The sequence below is a fragment of the Oncorhynchus mykiss genome, chromosome 1 (genome assembly GCF_057628025.1).
Source record: "Oncorhynchus mykiss isolate SJ-2025 chromosome 1, ASM5762802v1, whole genome shotgun sequence".
Classification (NCBI taxonomy): domain Eukaryota; kingdom Metazoa; phylum Chordata; class Actinopteri; order Salmoniformes; family Salmonidae; genus Oncorhynchus; species Oncorhynchus mykiss.
In genome coordinates, this window is record NC_143022.1 from 1,938,892 (window position 1) to 1,957,886 (window position 18,995).

An 18,995-nucleotide genomic window follows, 5' to 3' on the forward strand; every position below is an offset into this window, starting at 1 on the left:
CCAGCTAGATCTACTGTCTCTATTATAATTTGACAGACCAGCTAGATCTACTGTCTCTATTATAATATGACACCAGCTAGATCTACTGTCTCTATTATTATATGACAGACCAGCTAGATCTACTGTCTCTATTATATTATGACAGACCAGCTATATCTACTGTCTCTATTATAATATGACACAATTTAGATCTACTGTCTCTATGTGTCTACTATATTATGAGAGACCAGCTAGATCTACTGTCTCTATTATAATATGACAGACCAGGTAGATCTACTGTCTCTATTATAATATGACAGACCAGCTAGATCTACTCTCTCTATTATAATATGAAACCAGCTAGATCTACTGTCTCTATTATATGACAGACCAGCTAGATCTACTGTCTCTATTATATTATGACAGACCAGCTAGATCTACTGTCTCTGTTATAATATGACAGGCCAGCTAGATCTACTCCCTGTTTTCTATTATGACAGACCAGCTAGATCAACTGTCTCTATTGTATTATGACAGACCAGCTAGATCAACTGTCTCTATTGTACTATGACAGACCAGCTATATCTACTGTCTCTATTATATTATGACAGACCAGCTAGATCTACTGTCTCTATGTCTCTATTATATTATGACAAACCAGCTAGATCTACTGTCTCTATGTCTCAATTATATTATGACACACCAGCTAAATCTACTGTCTCTATTATAATATGACAGACCAGGTAGATCTACTGTCTGTATTATAATTCGACAGACCAGCTAGATCTACTGTTTCTATTATATGACAGACCAGCTAGATATACTGTCTCTATTATAATATGACAGACCAGCTAGATCTACTGTCTCTATTATAATATGACAGACCAGGTAGATCTACTGGCTCTATTATATTATGACAGACCAGCTAGATCTACTGTCTCTATTGTACTATGACATCCCAGCTAGATCTACTGTCTCTATTATATTATGACAGACCATTTAGATTATACTATCTCTATTATAATTTGACATACCAGGTAGATCTAATGTCTCTGTTATAATATGACAGACCAGCTAGATCTGCTGTCTCTATTATATTATGACAGACCAGCTAGATCTACTGTCTCTATTATAATTTGACAGACCAGCTAGATCTACTGTCTCTATTATAATATGACAGACCAGCTAGATCTACTGTCTCTATTATATTATGACAGAGCAGCTAGATCTACTGTCTCTATTGTATTATGACAGAACAGCTTGATATACTGTCTCTATTGTACTATGACATACCAGCTAGATCCACTGTCTCTATTATAATTTTACAGACCAGCTAGATCTACTGTCTCTATTATAATATGACACCAGCTAGATCTACTGTCTCTATTATAATATGACAGACCAGCTAGATCTACTGTCTCTATTATAATATGACAGACCAGGTAGATCTACTGTCTCTATTATAATATGACAGACCAGCTAGATCAACTGTCTCTATTGTATTATGACAGACCAGCTAGATCAACTGTCGCTATTGTACTATGACAGACCAGCTAGATCTGCTGTCTCTATTATAATATGACAGACCAGGTAGATCTACTGGCTCTGTTATATTATGACAGACCAGCTAGATCTACTGTCTCTATTATATTATGACAGACCAGCTAGATATACTGTCTCTATGTCTCTATTATATTATGACAAACCAGCTAAATCGATTATTATATTATAATATGACAGGCCAGGTCGATATACTGTCTCTATTATGCTGTGACAGACCAGCTAGATCTACTGTCTCTATTATAATTTGACAGACCAGCTAGATCTACTGTCTCTATAATATGACACCAGCTAGATCTACTGTCTCTATTATTATATGACAGACCAGCTAGATCTACTGTCTCTATTATATTATGACAGACCAGCTATATCTACTGTCTCTATTATAATATGACACAATTTAGATCTACTGTCTCTATGTGTCTACTATATTATGAGAGACCAGCTAGATCTACTGTCTCTATTATAATATGACAGACCAGGTAGATCTACTGTCTCTATAATAATATGACAGACCAGCTAGATCTACTCTCTCTATTATAATATGAAACCAGCTAGATCTACTGTCTCTATTATTATATGACAGACCAGCTAGATCTACTGTCTCTATTATATTATGACAGACCAGCTAGATCTACTGTCTCTATTATAATATGCCACCAGCTAGATCTACTGTCTCTATTGTATTATGACAGACCAGCTAGATCAACTGTCTCTATTGTACTATGACAGACCAGCTATATCTACTGTCTCTATTATAATATGACAGGCCAGCTAGATCTACTCCCTGTTTTCTATTATGACATACCAGCTAGATATACGGTCTCTATTATAATTTGACAGACCAGCTAGATCTACTGTCTCTGTTATAATATGACAGGCCAGCTAGATCTACTCCCTGTTTTCTATTATGACAGACCAGCTAGATCAACTATCTCTATTGTATTATGACAGACAAGCTAGATCAACTGTCTCTATTGTACTATGACAGACCAGCTATATCTACTGTCTCTATTATATTATGACAGACCAGCTAGATCTACTGTCTCTATGTCTCTATTATATTATGACAGACCAGCTAGATCTACTGTCTCTATGTCTCAATTATATTATGACACACCATCTAAATCTACTGTCTCTATTATAATATGACAGACCAGGTAGATCTACTGTCTGTATTATAATTCGACAGACCAGCTAGATCTACTGTTTCTACTATATGACAGACCAGCTAGATCTACTGTCTCTATGTCTCAATTATATTATGACACACCAGCTAAATCTACTGTCTCTATTATAATATGACAGACCAGGTAGACCTACTGTCTGTATTATAATTCGACAGACCAGCTAGATCTACTGTTTCTATTATATGACAGACCAGCTAGATACACTGTCTCTATTATATTATGACAGACCAGCTAGATCTACTGTCTCTATTATAATATGACAGACCAGGTAGATCTACTGGCTCTATTATATTATGACAGACCAGCTAGATCTACTGTCTCTATTGTACTATGACATCCCAGCTAGATCTACTGTCTCTATTATATTATGACAGACCATTTAGATTATACTATCTCTATTATAATTTGACATACCAGGTAGATCTAATGTCTCTGTTATAATATGACAGACCAGCTAGATCTGCTGTCTCTATTATATTATGACAGACCAGCTAGATATACTGTCTCTATTATAATTTGACAGACCAGCTAGATCTACTGTCTCTGTTATAATATGACAGTTCAGCTAGATCTACTCCCTGTTTTCTATTATGGCAGACCAGCTAGATCTACTGTCTCTATTATAATATGACAGACCAGCTAGATCTACTGTCTCTATTATATTATGACAGAGCAGCTAGATCTACTGTCTCTATTGTATTATGACAGACCAGCTTGATATACTGTCTCTATTGTACTATGACATACCAGCTAGATCTACTGTCTCTATTATAATATGACAGACCAGCTAGATCTACTGTCTCTATTATAATATGACAGAGCATGTAGATCCACTGTCTCTATTATAATTTTACAGACCAGCTAGATCTACTGTCTCTATTATAATATGACACCAGCTAGATCTACTGTCTCTATTATAATATGACAGACCAGCTAGATCTACTGTCTCTATTATATTATGACAGATTAGCTAGATCTACTGTCTCTATATTATGACAGACCAGCTAGATCTAATGTCTCTATTATAATATGACATACCAGTTAGATCTACTGTATCTATTATAATATGACACCAGCTAGATCTACTGTCTCTATTATAATATGACAGACCAGCTAGATCTACTGTCGCTATTATATTATGACAGACCAGCTAGATCTACTGTCTTTATTATATTATGACAGACCAGCTAGATCTACTGTCTCTATGTCTCTATTATATTATGAGAGACCAACTAGATCTACTGTCTCTATTATAATATGACAGATCAGGTAGATCTACTGTCTCTATTATAATATGACAGACCAGCTAGATCAACTGTCTCTATTGTATTATGACAGACCAGCTAGATCAACTGTCGCTATTGTACTATGACAGACCAGCTAGATCTGCTGTCTCTATTATACTATGATTGACCAGGTAGCTCTACTCGCTCTGTTATATTATGACAGACCAGCTAGATCTACTGTCTCTATTATATTATGACAGACCAGCTAGATCTACTGTCTCTATGTCTGTCTTATATTATGACAAACCAGCTAAATCTACTGTCTCTATTATAATATGAAAGACCATCTAGATATACTGTCTCTATTATACTATGACAGACCAGCTAGATCTACTGTCTCTATTATATTATGACAGAGCAGCTAGATCTACTGTCTCTATTATAATATGACAGGCCAGGTCGATATACTGTCTCTATTATAATTTGACAGACCAGCTAGATATACTGTCTCTATTATGCTATGACAGACCAGCTAGATCTACTGTCTCTATTATAATATGACACAAGCTAGATCTACTGTCTCTATTATTATATGACAGACCAGCTAGATCTACTGTCTCTATTATATTATGACAGACCAGCTAGATCTACTGTCTCTATTATAATATGACACAAGCTAGATCTACTGTCTCTATGTGTCTACTATATTATGAGAGACCAGCTAGATCTACTGTCTCTATTATAATATGACAGACCAGGTAGATCTACTGTCTCTATTATAATATGACAGACCAGCTAGATCTACTGTCTCTATTGTATTATGACAGACCAGCTAGATCTACTGTCTCTATTATAATATGACACCAGCTAGATCTACTGTCTCTATTATTATATGACAGACCAGCTAGATCTACTGTCTCTATTATATTATGACAGACCAGCTAGATCTACTGTCTCTATTGTATTATGACAGAACAGCTTGATATACTGTCTCTATTGTACTATGACATACCAGCTAGATCCACTGTCTCTATTATAATTTTACAGACCAGCTAGATCTACTGTCTCTATTATAATATGACACCAGCTAGATCTACTGTCTCTATTATAATATGACAGACCAGCTAGATCTACTGTCTCTATTATAATATGACAGACCAGGTAGATCTACTGTCTCTATTATAATATGACAGACCAGCTAGATCAACTGTCTCTATTGTATTATGACAGACCAGCTAGATCAACTGTCGCTATTGTACTATGACAGACCAGCTATATCTACTGTCTCTATTATATTATGACAGACCAGCTAGATCTACTGTCTCTATGTCTCTATTATATTATGACAAACCAGCTAGATCTGCTGTCTCTATGTCTCAATTATATTATGACACACCAGCTAAATCTACTGTCTCTATTATAATATGACAGACCAGGTAGATCTACTGTCTGTATTATAATTCGACAGACCAGCTAGATCTACTGTTTCTATTATATGACAGACCAGCTAGATATACTGTCTCTATTATAATATGACAGACCAGCTAGATCTACTGTCTCTATTATAATATGACAGACCAGGTAGATCTACTGGCTCTATTATATTATGACAGACCAGCTAGATCTACTGTCTCTATTGTACTATGACATCCCAGCTAGATCTACTGTCTCTATTATATTATGACAGACCATTTAGATTATACTATCTCTATTATAATTTGACATACCAGGTAGATCTAATGTCTCTGTTATAATATGACAGACCAGCTAGATCTGCTGTCTCTATTATATTATGACAGACCAGCTAGATCTACTGTCTCTATTATAATTTGACAGACCAGCTAGATCTACTGTCTCTATTATAATATGACAGACCAGCTAGATCTGCTGTCTCTATTATATTATGACAGAGCAGCTAGATCTACTGTCTCTATTGTATTATGACAGAACAGCTTGATATACTGTCTCTATTGTACTATGACATACCAGCTAGATCCACTGTCTCTATTATAATTTTACAGACCAGCTAGATCTACTGTCTCTATTATAATATGACACCAGCTAGATCTACTGTCTCTATTATAATATGACAGACCAGCTAGATCTACTGTCTCTATTATAATATGACAGACCAGGTAGATCTACTGTCTCTATTATAATATGACAGACCAGCTAGATCAACTGTCTCTATTGTATTATGACAGACCAGCTAGATCTACTGTCTCTATGATATTATGACAGACCAGCTAGATCTACTGTCTCTATGATATTATGACAGATCAGCTAGATCAACTGTCTCTATGATATTATGACAGACCATCTATATCTACTGTCTCTGTTATATTTTGACAGACCAGCTAAATCTACTGTCTCTATTATAATATGACAGACCATTTAGATTATACTGTCTCTATTATACTATGACATACCAGGTAGATCTAATGTCTCTGTTATAATATGACAGACCAGCTAGATCTGCTGTCTCTATTATAATATGACAGACCAGGTAGATCTACTGTCTCTATTATAATATGACAGACCAGCTAGATCAACTGTCTCTATTGTATTATGACAGACCAGCTAGATCAACTGTCGCTATTGTACTATGACAGACCAGCTAGATCTGCTGTCTCTATTATAATATGACAGACCAGGTAGATCTACTGGCTCTGTTATATTATGACAGACCAGCTAGATCTACTGTCTCTATTATATTATGACAGACCAGCTAGATATACTGTCTCTATGTCTCTATTATATTATGACAAACCAGCTAAATCGATTATTATATTATAATATGACAGGCCAGGTCGATATACTGTCTCTATTATGCTGTGACAGACCAGCTAGATCTACTGTCTCTATTATAATTTGACAGACCAGCTAGATCTACTGTCTCTATTATAATATGACACCAGCTAGATCTACTGTCTCTATTATTATATGACAGACCAGCTAGATCTACTGTCTCTATTATATTATGACAGACCAGCTATATCTACTGTCTCTATTATAATATGACACAATTTAGATCTACTGTCTCTATGTGTCTACTATATTATGAGAGACCAGCTAGATCTACTGTCTCTATTATAATATGACAGACCAGGTAGATCTACTGTCTCTATTATAATATGACAGACCAGCTAGATCTACTCTCTCTATTATAATATGAAACCAGCTAGATCTACTGTCTCTATTATTATATGACAGACCAGCTAGATCTACTGTCTCTATTATATTATGACAGACCAGCTAGATCTACTGTCTCTATTATAATATGACACCAGCTAGATCTACTGTCTCTATTGTATTATGACAGACCAGCTAGATCAACTGTCTCTATTGTACTATGACAGACCAGCTATATCTACTGTCTCTATTATAATATGACAGGCCAGCTAGATCTACTCCCTGTTTTCTATTATGACATACCAGCTAGATATACGGTCTCTATTATAATTTGACAGACCAGCTAGATCTACTGTCTCTGTTATAATATGACAGGCCAGCTAGATCTACTCCCTGTTTTATATTATGACAGACCACCTAGATCAACTGTCTCTATTGTATTATGACAGACCAGCTAGATCAACTGTCTCTATTGTACTATGACAGACCAGCTATATCTACTGTCTCTATTATATTATGACAGACCAGCTAGATCTACTGTCTCTATGTCTCTATTATATTATGACAGACCAGCTAGATCTACTGTCTCTATGTCTCAATTATATTATGACACACCAGCTAAATCTACTGTCTCTATTATAATATGACAGACCAGGTTGATCTACTGTCTGTATTATAATTCGACAGACCAGCTAGATCTACTGTTTCTATTATATGACAGACCAGCTAGATCTACTGTCTCTATGTCTCAATTATATTATGACACACCAGCTAAATCTACTGTCTCTATTATAATATGACAGACCAGGTAGACCTACTGTCTGTATTATAATTCGACAGACCAGCTAGATCTACTGTTTCTATTATATGACAGACCAGCTAGATATACTGTCACTATTATATTATGACAGACCAGCTAGATCTACTGTCTCTATTATAATATGACAGACCAGGTAGATCTACTGGCTCTATTATATTATGACAGACCAGCTAGATCTACTGTCTCTATTGTACTATGACATCCCAGCTAGATCTACTGTCTCTATTATATTATGACAGACCATTTAGATTATACTATCTCTATTATAATTTGACATACCAGGTAGATCTAATGTCTCTGTTATAATATGACAGACCAGCTAGATCTGCTGTCTCTATTATATTATGACAGACCAGCTAGATATACTGTCTCTATTATAATTTGACAGACCAGCTAGATCTACTGTCTCTGTTATAATATGACAGTTCAGCTAGATCTACTCCCTGTTTTCTATTATGGCAGACCAGCTAGATCTACTGTCTCTATTATAATATGACAGACCAGCTAGATCTACTGTCTCTATTATATTATGACAGAGCAGCTAGATCTACTGTCTCTATTGTATTATGACAGACCAGCTTGATATACTGTCTCTATTGTACTATGACATACCAGCTAGATCTACTGTCTCTATTATAATATGACAGACCAGCTAGATCTACTGTCTCTATTATAATATGACAGAGCATGTAGATCCACTGTCTCTATTATAATTTTACAGACCAGCTAGATCTACTGTCTCTATTATAATATGACACCAGCTAGATCTACTGTCTCTATTATAATATGACAGACCAGCTAGATCTACTGTCTCTATTATATTATGACAAATTAGCTAGATCAACTGTCTCTATATTATGACAGACCAGCTAGATCTACTGTCTCTATTATATTATGACATACCAGCTAGATCTACTGTCTCTATAATAATATGACACCAGCTAGATCTACTGTCTCTATTATAATATGACAGACCAGCTAGATCTACTGTCGCTATTATATTAAGACAGACCAGCTAGATCTACTGTCTTTATTATATTATGACAGACCAGCTAGATCTACTGTCTCTATGTCTCTATTATATTATGACAGACCAGCTAGATCTACAGTCTCTGTGTCTACTATATTATGAGAGACCAGCTAGATCTACTGTCTCTATTATAATATGACAGACCAGGTAGATCTACTGTCTCTATTATAATATTACAGACCAGCTAGATCTACTGTCTCTATTGTATTATGACAGACCAGCTAGATCAACTGTCGCTATTGTACTATGACAGACCAGCTAGATCTACTGTCTCTATTATAATATGACAGACCAGCTAGATCTACTGTCTCTATTATATTATGACAGACCAGCTAGATCTACTGTCGCTATGTCTCTATTATATTATGACAAACCAGCTAAATCTACTGTCTCTATTATAATATGACAGACCAGCTAGATATACTGTCTCTATTATACTATGACAGACCAGCTAGATTTACTGTCTCTATTATAATATGACAGACCAGGTAGATCTACTGTCTCTATTATATTATGACAGACCATTTAGATTATACTGTCTCTATTATAATTTGACATACCAGGTAGATCTAATGTCTCTGTTATAATATGACAGACCAGCTAGATCTGCTGTCTCTATTATATTATGACAGACCAGCTAGATCTACTGTCTCTATTGTACTATGACATAACAGCTAGATATCCTGCTCTATTATAATATGACAGACCAGCTAGATCTACTGTCTCTGTTATAATATGACAGGCCAGCTAGATCTACTCCTTGTTTTCTATTATGACAGTCCAGCTAGATCTACTGTCTCTATTATAATATGACAGACCAGCTAGATCTACTGTCTCTATTATATTATGACAGAGCAGCTAGATCTACTGTCTCTATTATAATATGACAGGCCAGGTCGATATACTGTCTCTATTATGCTGTGACAGACCAGCTAGATCTACTGTCTCTATTATAATTTGACAGACCAGCTAGATATACTGTCTCTATTATGCTATGACAGACCAGCTAGATCTACTGTCTCTATTATAATATGACACCAGCTAGATCTACTGTCTCTATTATTATATGACAGACCAGCTAGATCTACTGTCTCTATTATATTATGACAGACCAGCTATATCTACTGTCTCTATTATAATATGACACAAGCTAGATCTACTATCTCTATGTGTCTACTATATTATGAGAGACCAGCTAGATCTACTGTCTCTATTATAATATGACAGACCAGGTAGATCTACTGTCTCTATTATAATATGACAGACCAGCTAGATCTACTGTCTCTATTGTATTATGACAGACCAGATAGATCTACTGTCTCTATTATAATATGAAACCAGCTAGATCTACTGTCTCTATTATTATATGACCGACCAGCTAGATCTACTGTCTCTATTATAATATGACACCAGCTAGATCTACTGTCTCTATGTGTCTACTATATTATGAGAGACCAGCTTGATCTACGTTCTCTATTATAATATGACAGACCAGGTAGATCTACTGTCTCTATTATAATATGACAGACCTGCTAGATCTACTGTCTCTATTGTATTATGACAGACCAGCTAGATCAACTGTCTCTATTGTACTATGACAGACCAGCTATATCTACTGTCTCTATTATAATATGACAGACCAGCTAGATCTACTGTCTCTATTGTATTATGACAGACCAGCTTGATATACTGTCTCTATTGTACTATGACATACCAGCTAGATCTACTGTCTCTATTATAATATGACAGGCCAGCTAGATATACTGTCTCTATTATACTATGACAGACCAGCTAGATCTACTGTCTCTATTATATTATGACAGACCAGCTAGATCTACTGTCTCTATTATAATATGACAGACCAGCTAGATCTACTGTCTAAATTATAATATGACAGACCAGCTAGATCTACTGTCTCTATTATAATTTTACAGACCAGCTAGATCTACTGTCTCTATTATAATATGACACCAGCTAGATCTACTGTCTCTATTATAATATGACAGACCAGCTAGATCTACTGTCTCTATTATATTATGACAGATTAGCTAGATCTACTGTCTCTATTATATTATGACAGGCCAGCTAGATCTACTCCCTGTTTTCTATTATGACATACCAGCTAGATATATTGTCTCTATTATAATTTGACAGACCAGCTAGATCTACTTTCTCTGTTATAATATGACAGGCCAGCTAGATCTGCTCCCTGTTTTCTATTATGACAGACCAGCTAGATCAACTGTCTCTATTGTATTATGACAGACCAGCTAGATCAACTGTCTCTATTGTACTATGACAGACCAGCTTTTTCTACTGGCTCTATTATAATATGGCAGACCAGCTAGATCTACTGTCTCTATGTCTCTATTATATTATGACAGACCAGCTAGATCTACTGTCTCTATGTCTCTATTATATTATGACACACCAGCTAAATCTACTGTCTCTATTATAATATGACAGACCAGGTAGATCTACTGTCTGTATTATAATTCGACAGACCAGCTAGATCTACTTTTTCTATTATATGACAATCCAGCTAGATATACTGTCTCTATTATACTATGACAGACCAGCTAGATCTACTGTCTCTATTATAATATGACAGACCAGGTAGATCTACTGGCTCTATTATATTATGACAGACCAGCTAGATCTACTGTCTCTATTATATTATGACAGACCAGCTATATCTACTGTCTCTATTATAATATGACACAAGCTAGATCTACTATCTCTATGTGTCTACTATATTATGAGAGACCAGCTAGATCTACTGTCTCTATTATAATATGACAGACCAGGTAGATCTACTGTCTCTATTATAATATGACAGACCAGCTAGATCTACTGTCTCTATTGTATTATGACAGACCAGATAGATCTACTGTCTCTATTATAATATGAAACCAGCTAGATCTACTGTCTCTATTATTATATGACCGACCAGCTAGATCTACTGTCTCTATTATAATATGACACCAGCTAGATCTACTGTCTCTATGTGTCTACTATATTATGAGAGACCAGCTTGATCTACGTTCTCTATTATAATATGACAGACCAGGTAGATCTACTGTCTCTATTATAATATGACAGACCTGCTAGATCTACTGTCTCTATTGTATTATGACAGACCAGCTAGATCAACTGTCTCTATTGTACTATGACAGACCAGCTATATCTACTGTCTCTATTATAATATGACAGACCAGCTAGATCTACTGTCTCTATTGTATTATGACAGACCAGCTTGATATACTGTCTCTATTGTACTATGACATACCAGCTAGATCTACTGTCTCTATTATAATATGACAGGCCAGCTAGATATACTGTCTCTATTATACTATGACAGACCAGCTAGATCTACTGTCTCTATTATATTATGACAGACCAGCTAGATCTACTGTCTCTATTATAATATGACAGACCAGCTAGATCTACTGTCTAAATTATAATATGACAGACCAGCTAGATCTACTGTCTCTATTATAATTTTACAGACCAGCTAGATCTACTGTCTCTATTATAATATGACACCAGCTAGATCTACTGTCTCTATTATAATATGACAGACCAGCTAGATCTACTGTCTCTATTATATTATGACAGATTAGCTAGATCTACTGTCTCTATTATATTATGACAGGCCAGCTAGATCTACTCCCTGTTTTCTATTATGACATACCAGCTAGATATATTGTCTCTATTATAATTTGACAGACCAGCTAGATCTACTTTCTCTGTTATAATATGACAGGCCAGCTAGATCTGCTCCCTGTTTTCTATTATGACAGACCAGCTAGATCAACTGTCTCTATTGTATTATGACAGACCAGCTAGATCAACTGTCTCTATTGTACTATGACAGACCAGCTTTTTCTACTGGCTCTATTATAATATGGCAGACCAGCTAGATCTACTGTCTCTATGTCTCTATTATATTATGACAGACCAGCTAGATCTACTGTCTCTATGTCTCTATTATATTATGACACACCAGCTAAATCTACTGTCTCTATTATAATATGACAGACCAGGTAGATCTACTGTCTGTATTATAATTCGACAGACCAGCTAGATCTACTTTTTCTATTATATGACAATCCAGCTAGATATACTGTCTCTATTATACTATGACAGACCAGCTAGATCTACTGTCTCTATTATAATATGACAGACCAGGTAGATCTACTGGCTCTATTATATTATGACAGACCAGCTAGATCTACTGTCTCTATTGTACTATGACATCCCAGCTAGATCTACTGTCTCTATTATATTATGACAGACCATTTAGATTATACTGTCTCTATTATAATTTGACATACCAGGTAGATCTAATGTCTCTGTTATAATATGACAGACCAGCTAGATCTGCTGTCTCTATTATATTATGACAGACCAGCTAGATCTACTTTCTCTATTATAATTTGACAGACAAGCTAGATCTACTGTCTCTGTTATAATATGACAATTCAGCTAGATCTACTCCCTGTTTTCTATGATGGCAGACCAGCTAGATCTACTGTCTATATTATAATATGACAGACCAGCTAGATCTAATGTCTCTATTATATTATGACAGAGCAGCTAGACATACTGTCTCTATTGTATTATGACAGACCAGCTTGATATACTGTCTCTATTGTACTATTACGTACCAGCTAGATCTACTGTCTCTATTATAATACGACAGGCCAGCTAGATCTACTGTCTTTATTATACTATGACAGACCAGCTAGATCTACTGTCTCTATTATAATATGACAGACCAGGTAGATCTACTGTCTCTATTATATTATGACAGACCAGCTAGATCTATTGTCTCTATTATAATATGACAGACCAGCTAGATCTACTGTCTCTATTATAATATGACAGAGCATGTAGATCCACGGTCTCTATTATAATTTTACAGACCAGCTAGATCTACTTTCTCTATTATAATATGACACCAGCTAGATCTACGGTCTCTATTATATTATGACAGATTAGCTAGATCTACTGTCTCTATATTATGACAGACCAGCTAGATCTACTGTCTCTATTATAATATGACATACCAGCTAGATCTACTGTCTCTATTATAGTATGACACCAGCTAGATCTACTGTCTCTATTATAATTTGACAGACCAGCTAGATCTACTGTCGCTATTATATTATGACAGACCAGCTAGATCTACTGTCTTTATTATATTATGAGAGACCAGCTAGATCTACTGTCTCTATGTCTCTATTATATTATGACAGACCAGCTAGATCTACTGTCTCTATGTGTCTACTATATTATGAGAGACCAGCTAGATCTAATGTCTCTATTATAATATGACAGACCCGGTAGATCTACTGTCTCTATTATAATATGACAGACCAGGTAGATCTACTGTCTCTATTATAATATGACAGACCTGCTAGATCTACTGTCTCTATTGTATTATGACAGACCAGCTAGATCAACTGTCTCTATTGTACTATGACAGACCAGCTATATCTACTGTCTCTATTATAATATGACAGACCAGCTAGATCTACTGTCTCTATTGTATTATGACAGACCAGCTTGATATACTGTCTCTATTGTCCTATGACATACCAGCTAGATCTACTGTCTCTATTATAATATGACAGACCATTTAGATTATACTGTCTCTATTATACTATGACAGACCAGCTAGATCTACTGTCTCTATTATATTATGACAGACTAGCTAGATCTACTGTCTCTATTATAATATGACAGACCAGCTAGATCTACTGTCTAAATGATAATATGACAGACCAGCTAGATCTACTGTCTCTATTATAATTTTACAGACCAGCTAGATCTACTGTCTCTATTATAATATGACACCAGCTAGATCTACTGTCTCTATTATAATATGACAGACCAGCTAGATCTACTGTCTCTATTATATTATGACAGATTAGCTAGATCTACTGTCTCTATTATATTATGACAGACCAGCTAGATCTACTGTCTCTGTTATAATATGACAGGCCAGCTAGATCTACTCCCTGTTTTCTATTATGACATACCAGCTAGATATACGGTCTCTATTATAATTTGACAGACCAGCTAGATCTACTTTCTCTGTTATAATATGACAGGCCAGCTAGATCTGCTCCCTGTTTTCTATTATGACAGACCAGCTAGATCAACTGTCTCTATTGTATTATGACAGACCAGCTAGATCAACTGTCTCTATTGTACTATGACAGACCAGCTTTTTCTACTGGCTCTATTATAATATGGCAGACCAGCTAGATCTACTGTCTCTATGTCTCTATTATATTATGACAGACCAGCTAGATCTACTGTCTCTATGTCTCTATTATATTATGACACACCAGCTAAATCTACTGTCTCTATTATAATATGACAGACCAGGTAGATCTACTGTCTGTATTATAATTCGACAGACCAGCTAGATCTACTGTTTCTATTATATGACAATCCAGCTAGATATACTGTCTCTATTATACTATGACAGACCAGCTAGATCTACTGTCTCTATTATAATATGACAGACCAGGTAGATCTACTGGCTCTATTATATTATGACAGACCAGCTAGATCTACTGTCTCTATTGTACTATGACATCCCAGCTAGATCTACTGTCTCTATTATATTATGACAGACCATTTAGATTATACTGTCTCTATTATAATTTGACATACCAGGTAGATCTAATGTCTCTGTTATAATATGACAGACCAGCTAGATCTGCTGTCTCTATTATAATATGACAGACCAGCTAGATCTACTTTCTCTATTATAATTTGACAGACAAGCTAGATCTACTGTCTCTGTTATAATATGACAATTCAGCTAGATCTACTCCCTGTTTTCTATGATGGCAGACCAGCTAGATCTACTGTCTATATTATAATATGACAGACCAGCTAGATCTAATGTCTCTATTATATTATGACAGAGCAGCTAGACATACTGTCTCTATTGTATTATGACAGACCAGCTTGATATACTGTCTCTATTGTACTATTACGTACCAGCTAGATCTACTGTCTCTATTATAATACGACAGGCCAGCTAGATCTACTGTCTTTATTATACTATGACAGACCAGCTAGATCTACTGTCTCTATTATAATATGACAGACCAGGTAGATCTACTGTCTCTATTATATTATGACAGACCAGCTAGATCTATTGTCTCTATTATAATATGACAGACCAGCTAGATCTACTGTCTCTATTATAATATGACAGAGCATGTAGATCCACGGTCTCTATTATAATTTTACAGACCAGCTAGATCTACTTTCTCTATTATAATATGACACCAGCTAGATCTACTGTCTCTATTATAATATGACAGACCAGCTAGATCTACTGTCTCTATTATATTATGACAGATTAGCTAGATCTACTCTCTATATTATGACAGACCAGCTAGATCTACTGTCTCTATTATAATATGACATACCAGCTAGATCTACTGTCTCTATTATAGTATGACACCAGCTAGATCTACTGTCTCTATTATAATATGACAGACAAGCTAGATCTACTGTCGCTATTATATTATGACAGACCAGCTAGATCTACTGTCTTTATTATATTATGAGAGACCAGCTAGATCTACTGTCTCTATGTCTCTATTATATTATGACAGACCAGCTAGATCTACAGTCTCTATGTGTCTACTATATTATGAGAGACCAGCTAGATCTACTGTCTCTATTATAATATGACAGACCCGGTAGATCTACTGTCTCTATTATAATATGACAGACCAGCTAGATCAACTGTCTCTATTGTATTATGACAGACCAGCTAGATCAACTGTCGCTATTGTACTATGACAGACCAGCTATATCTATTGTCTCTATTATCTTATGACAGACCAGCTAGATCTACTGTCTCCATGTCTCTATTATAGTATGACACACCAGCTAGATCTGCTGTCTCTACTATAATACGACAGGACAGCTAGATCTACTCCCTGTTTTCTATTATGACAGACCAGCTAGATCTACTGTCTCTATTATAATATGACAGACCAGATAGATTTACTGTCTCTATTATATTATGACAGAGCAGCTAGATCTACTGTCTCTATTATAATATGACAGGCCAGGTCGATATACTGTCTCTATTATGCTGTGACAGACCAGCTAGATCTACTGTCTCTATTTTAATTTGACAGACCAGCTAGATATACTGTCTCTATTATGCTATGACAGACCAGCTAGATCTACTATCTCTATTATAATATGGCACCAGCTAGATCTACTGTCTCTATTATTATATGACAGACCAGCTAGATCTACTGTCTCTATTATATTATGACAGACCAGCTATATCTACTGTCTCTATTATAATATGACACCAGCTAGATCTACTGTCTCTATGTGTCTACTATATTATGAGAGACCAGCTAGATCTACTGTCTCTATTATAATATGACAGACCAGTTAGATATACTGTCTCTATTATACTATGACAGACCAGCTAGATCTACTGTCTCTATTATAATATGACAGACCAGGTAGATCTACTGTCTCTATTATATTATGACAGACCAGCTAGATCTACTGTCTCTATTATAATAAGACAGACCAGCTAGATCTACTGTCTCTATTATAATATGACAGAGCAGGTAGATCTACTGTCTCTATTATAATTTTACAGACCAGCAAGATCTACTGTCTCTATTATAATATGACACCAGCTAGATCTACTGTCTCTATTATAATATGACAGACCAGCTAGATCTACTGTCGCTATTATAATATGACATACCAGGTAGATCTACTGTCTCTATTATAATATGACACAAGCTAGATCTACTGTCTCTATTATAATATGACAGACCAGCTAGATCTACTGTCGCAATTATATTATGACAGACCAGCTAGATCCACTGTCTTTATTATATTATGACAGACCAGCTAGATCTACTGTCTCTATGTCTCCATTATATTATGACAGACCAGCTAGATCTACAGTCTCTATGTGTCTACTATATTATGAGAGACCAGCTAGATCTACTGTCTCTATTATAATATGACAGACCAGGTAGATCTACTGTCTCTATTATAATATGACAGACCAGCTAGATCAACTGTCTCTATTGTATTATGACAGACCAGCTCGATCAACTGTCGCTATTGTACTATGACAGACCAGCTATATCTATTGTCTCTATTATATTATGACAGACCAGCTAGATCTACTGTCTCAACTATATTTTGAAAGACCAGCTAGATTTACTGTCTCTATTATATTACGAAAAACCAGCTAGATCTGCTGTCTCTATTATAATATGACAGACCAGCTAGATCAACTGTCTCTATTATATTATGATAGAGCAGCTAGATCTACTTTCTCAATTATAATATGACAGACCAGCTAGATATACTGTCTCTATTATAATTTGACAGACCAGCTAGATATACTGTCTCTATTATGCTATGACAGACCAGCTAGATCTACCGTCTCTATTATAATTTGACAGACCAGCTAAATCTACTTTCTATGCTTGCTGTTTGGGGTTTTAGGCTGGGTTTCTGTACAGCACTTTGAGATATCAGCTGATGTACGAAGGGTTATATAAATACATTTTATTTTATTTTATTTGATATTATATTATGACAGACCAGCTAGATCTATTGTCTCTATGTCTCTATTGTATTATGACAGACCAGCTAGATCTACAGTTTCTATGTGTCTACTATATTATGAGAGACCAGCTAGATCTACTGTCTCTATTATAATATGACAGACCACGTAGATCTTCTGTCTCTATTATAATATGACAGACCAGCTAGATCAACTGTCTCTATTGTATTATGGCAGACCAGCTAGATCAACTGTCGCTATTGTACTATGACAGACCAGCTATATCTATTGTCTCTATTATATTATGACAGACCAGCTAGATCTACTGTCTCTATGTCTCTATTATATTATGACACACCAGCTAGATCTACTGTCTCTATTATAATGTGACAGACCAGGTAGATCTACTGTCTGTATTATAATATGACAGACCAGCTAGATCTACTGTCTCTATAATAAT